This window comes from Corvus moneduloides, chromosome 10, assembly GCF_009650955.1.
Source record: "Corvus moneduloides isolate bCorMon1 chromosome 10, bCorMon1.pri, whole genome shotgun sequence".
Taxonomy (NCBI): Eukaryota; Metazoa; Chordata; class Aves; order Passeriformes; family Corvidae; genus Corvus; species Corvus moneduloides.
This window is the reverse complement of record NC_045485.1, coordinates 14,456,375-14,462,178: the sequence shown is the minus strand read 5'-3', so window position 1 is coordinate 14,462,178 and position 5,804 is coordinate 14,456,375. Positions and strand designations below refer to the sequence as shown.

The 5,804-nt window shown below is 48.9% G+C and overlaps 1 long non-coding RNA gene across 1 annotated transcript; it reads left to right on the top strand.

Moving 5' to 3' along the window:
* The first annotated feature begins 1,843 nt into the window (after nt 1–1,843).
* On the top strand, nt 1,844–5,481 carry LOC116449060. Its single transcript, XR_004242220.1, has 2 exons — nt 1,844–2,266; nt 2,633–5,481. It is a non-coding gene; the product is annotated as an uncharacterized LOC116449060 (long non-coding RNA).
* The last annotated feature ends 323 nt before the right edge of the window (nt 5,482–5,804 follow it).

Here is a 5,804-nt window from a genome sequence, read left to right as displayed (position 1 = left end):
GATGTGGGGGACATGGATGTGGGGGACATGGATGTGGGGACATGGATGTGGGGGACATGGATGTGGGGGACATGGATGTGGGGACATGGATATGTGGGGACATGGATGTGGGGGACATGGATATGGGGACATGGATATGTGGGGACATGGATGTGGGGGACATGGATATGGGGACATGGATATGGGGACATGGATGTGGGGGACATGGATGTGGGGGACATGGATGTGGGGACATGGATGTGGGGGACATGGATGTGGGGGACACGGATGTGGGGGACCTGGATGTGGGGGACATGGATGTGGGGACACGGCTGTGGGGACATGGATATGGGGACATGGATGTGGGGGACATGGATGTGGGGACATGGATAGGGGGACATGGATGTGGGGGACATGGATGTGGGGACATGGATGTGGGGACATGGATGTGGGGGACATGGATATGGGGACATGGATGTGGGGGACATGGATGTGGGGACACGGCTGTGGGGACATGGATAGGGGGACATGGATATGGGGACATGGATGTGGGGGACATGGATGTGGGGGACATGGATGTGGGGACATGGATGTGGGGGACATGGATATGGGGACATGGATGTGGGGGACATGGATGTGGGGACACGGCTGTGGGGACATGGATGTGGGGACATGGATGTGGGGAAATGGATATGGGGGACATGGATGTGGGGGACATGGATGTGGGGGACACGGATGTGGGGACACGGATGTGGGGACATGGATGTGGGGGACATGGATGTGGGGGACATGGATGTGGGGGACATGGATGTGGGGATATGGGTGTGGGGGACATGGATATGGGGGACATGGATGTGGGGACATGGATGTGGGGACATGGATATGGGGGACATGGATGTGGGGACATGGATGTGGGGACATGGATGTGGGGGACATGGATGTGGGGACATGGATGTGGGGGACATGGATATGGGGGACATGGATGTGGGGATATGGGTGTGGGGGACATGGATGTGGGGACATGGATGTGGGGACATGGATGTGGGGACATGGATATGGGGGACATGGATGTGGGGACATGGATGTGGGGACAGGGATGTGGGGGACATGGATAGGGGGACATGGATGTGGGGACATGGATGTGGAGGACACGGATATGGGGGACATGGATGTGGGGACATGGATGTGGGGGACATGGATGTGGGGACATGGATATGGGGGACATGGATGTGGGGACATGGATGTGGGGGACATGGATGTGGGGACATGGATATGGGGGACATGGATGTGGGGACATGGATGTGGGGACACGGCTGTGGGGACATGGATGTGGGGGACATGGATGTGGGGGACATGGATGTGGGGGACATGGATATGGGGACATGGATGTGGGGACATGGATGTGGGGACATGGATGTGGGGGACATGGATAGGGGGACATGGATGTGGGGACATGGATGTGGGGGACATGGATATGGGGGACATGGATGTGGGGACATGGATGTGGGGGACATGGATATGGGGGACATGGATGTGGGGGACATGGATGTGGGGACACGGCTGTGGGGACATGGATGTGGGGACAGGGATGTGGGGGACATGGATGTGGGGGACATGGATGTGGGGACCTGGATGTGGGGGACATGGATATGGGGACATGGATGTGGGGGACACGGCTGTGGGGACATGGATGTGGGGACATGGATGTGGGGACATGGATATGGGGGACATGGATGTGGGGGACATGGATAGGGGGACATGGATGTGGGGGACATGGATGTGGGGACATGGATATGGGGGACATGGATGTGGGGACATGGATGTGGGGACATGGATGTGGGGGACATGGATATGGGGACATGGATATGGGGGACACGGCTGTGCGGGGCTCTGCAGGGCAGGACTAGGGGTCCCCTTGGGATGGAGATGGCAGTGGGTGTTGAGCTGCAGGACCCCACCTCAGGGTGGGAGTGGGGGTTCCCGGGGGTCCTCCAGGCCATGTGTGCTGCCCATGGGCTGTCCTGCAGGCACTGAGGGCCAGGCATTGCCCCTAAAAGCTGCAGGACAGACATCTCCGTGGAGTCAGGTCCAGCTCTTCCAGTTACCTTCCAGCGGTGCCTCCGCTCCTCCATCGCCATGGGATGGGGAGCAACACCAGGCCAAGACCTTTACAGCTGCTGTTGGAGGCTTTGGCTCCATCCAGCACGAGTGAACACCATGGCAGGACTGACAAGCAGCAGAGGCGCCAGACGAGCAGCTCTGCACATCTACTCAATGTGACCACTAGGTATGTTATGTAGTGGTGAGAGAGGGTGGGGATCACCCTGTAAGGCATGAATGCCCTGGGGCACCGCCACAGAGGCAGCACCGACTGAGGGGCTCCATCGCAGACCCCAGCTCAGGTGTTGGACACCACCCCATCCCCGCAGTGGGTCACTCAGCTCCTCTTCCCCTCAGCCTCACAGAAGTGCCAAGGGGTCTTTCCTATTGTCCTATCTACACCTGCTTTTAATAACCCATCCCTGCTTCTGTCAACTGTCTGCTCAATTTTGAAGAGCACTGCAAATCGTTTAGGGGATTTTTAAGCTACAGTAGGATCTATATTTATTTTCACACAGTACTATTTTTTTCCAGTAGTTCTTCTCGATTGCAGATGAATGTTACATCTCATTGCGTGCAACCCCAGCAGTGACTGAACGGGGGTTACATCCATCTGGCAGAACATCACATCACCCCAGCAGCTCTCTGGGCTTCCTCAGACAGCTCCAGTGACCCCACAGCTCTGGGGTGAGTCAGCCCAGCACAGGAATCCAGCTGGAAATTCTGACAGTAATGGAAAGAAAAGACATAGTTTTCTGTTGGTCCGGTGAGTTGAGCTCATTCACTCATGTGACCACTGTTTAAGGGAATGAGAGGGAAAAAAAAAGAGAAACAAAACTACCCCTTTTGGCAGCCACCCACACATCAGGCATAATACTGAGCTGCTCTGACTCAAATCAGATGGATGCCTTCCTCTACTCAAAAAAAACCCTAGAAACACCTATTTTCTGTTAATGTAATAACTCCAGTACTGTCACAGTTCGATTCTCTGTTGACTGCACACTTCATTGACCACCTCCCCACTCTTGCCAAAAGCTGGTGTCAGCCTGGCCAAGCTTCTGTCCCTGCTTACCTGAGACACACCAGTTACTAGGTTTTATGTAATGACTCAACAGTTACTTCCCCTAATTCTCTGGAAATCCAGTGATACAGTAATTACTGAGAAATCAGTCCTAAGGGTTTGGTGATCTTCTCAGGCAATTCTTAAAATACTTTTGCATGAAAGTTTTAAAGATGGGTATTAACCAGTGGTTTTCATTCACTCTGGTTACATGTGAAAGACAAACATACCTCCAATTAAATATGGTGACACCATTCTGTCCATTTTCCAAACAAAGAACAGAAAAAAATACTGAATAATTTCAGGGTTTTTTTTTTTCATTGAATTGCAATTGTTGTCCAACATCCAGCCTAAATCACTGCTAGGATTTTCTCTGTGCCTCAAGGAAATGCCACTGGATGGTGATCAATGGTACTGGCCAATATATTTTCATTGGATTTCCCTAGCTAGTTACCCATTTTGCAAACTGCTAAACTACCCATCACTATCAGCTTGCCAAATTCCCATCTATATATGTCTTTATTGTTGCCTATTTTTCCCTTTTGACCAAAATGTTTTGTTTTAAAACCAGAACAGCCTCCTTTTTATGCCACTGAAATTGTGAGCATTTGAGTCACCTAACAACACAATGATGAAGGACTCCCCCAGTTTCCATTTGGATCACACTGAAGTATTTCCTCAGGCTCACTTTTGCTCATAACTCCTCTTAGCCTTGCAAACTGCTAGCAGTGTCCCCAGTAGTGTCGTAGGAATGCGGGGAGATTGAAATGGGTACCCTTCTGCCTGGGTGTTGGAAAACAAGAGGTAAAACACATTAGTAGAAATAGCTTTCTAGGTCATACAGACCTAGAAATTACTATGATGAGGAGAAGCCAAGGAGATTTCTTTTTGGATCAAGCATTGACTGGTAAAAAGAGCCTACCATATGACTCAGAGGTAAAATATTATGAAGTTATTAGTGCTATTAAAACAGAAGCTCTTATTCTGTCATTCCCTGTTAGTAAAATGAGGTAAAAGGTTTGCTTTGATACATACATTTCTATGTTCTTCCACAAAATTCCTTTAGTAATTTTCAATTAAAGATTAATTTCTCATCACATTTTTTAACCCATTGCATATTCTAATGTATTATCTTTATCCCCATTAGAAGGTTTCCCATAACACCTAATTGCTTTTCTTTTTCAGTCGCTGGCAAATTTGAACTCGTTTATTGCTTCACAAACCTCAAACCATGCAGGCTTTTATTAACTCAGAGATTAATTTTGTGGTTGGCACACTCCCTGCTTTCCAGCTCTCTTGGCATCACTCTGGTTTGTACTGCTGGAAGTGCCTGGCAACCTCAGCTCTCCTGCAGCATTCCTGGCTGCAACTTCCCTAGGGAAGGGATGGATCACAGGGCATCATGAGTTATTTCTAGGTATACACCTAGAAATCACAGCTTCAGTGCTTTTAAAACATCAGGTGTTTAACCTGGTAGAAAAAAACCAAAAGAAAATAAATTACAAGAGAAACTACAAGAAAAACAACAATTTTTCTCTGGTCAATTCACCTTAGAGAGATTGGTTAGCAGGAGGAAATGAGCCAGAGAACACAATTCAGCATTGTCAGCGCTTCTGGAAATGTTACGGCCGTTCACAGCCTGTGTAATTCCTCCAGACTTTGCTCAGTGGGAGGAGGTAAGCAGCTTGGGGCTTGAGGACAGACAGAATGGTAAGTCCTGCAGCCTTTCTTAACGGGCTTCCCATGACTATGTTGATTGCATAGTTATGTATGTTCCACCTGAACCTGAACTGGGTACAAGTCCCACAAGAAAACTTACAAGTCCTTTACAACTTTCTGTGACCAGAGCATATCTTACACATGACATTTCTCAATTGCTCCCTCCAACAACCTTTTCCCCAGTGTCAAGGGCATTTGCTGTTTTCCAGCTTTGCCCCACCAAACCCTATTCTGTCTCCCAGGTGAGGCACAAATGATCTGAACAATGCTCATTAAGTGAGTCTCAGACTGACTAATCACATTTTATGTGCTTTCCCAGTCTGACTGTACCCACTGTTATCTCTCATCTATAACTGTAAATCCTTCAGGGCAGCGACCAGCATTGTTACTTGATGTATATTACCTAGCTGAAGGAGGCCAAGGATTTTATATGCTTTGGCAATAAACAGCATAAATATCATTATGCTTTAAGAACAGTTGTGAAGTATTTCTCCTTTGTGCATGGTTTCTAAATCAGCCAGGACATGAACCTATCTGGAGACCACATTTGTGTATGAAATCTATCTTGTGCCAAAACTAAGATATCCAAGTAGCAGAGAAAATAAATCAAAACTTACTGTTTATTTATTCAGTCTCTTTAATGTGTACATATTAGCGTGTTCCACCCTGCCTTTTCTGGTAGGGCTGTATAAATATGTGCCTTAGCTCAGAGGAGGTTATGGGACCCACCTCCACAGTGTACCAGCAGCCAGCTGGCCACATGTGGTCCCAGATGCTGCAAGCACACCTCTGCTAGCCCTGTACCAACAAGTCCTCCCTGAGGACAGCTGTAGGACCTCCTGTGGGACACCTCTGGCCCTGTTTGTTTGACTTTCCTGGCAAGGGTTTTATATAGGGGGTTAAATCCCCATAGCCCAATCTCTCTAATCCCCATACATCCTTAGGC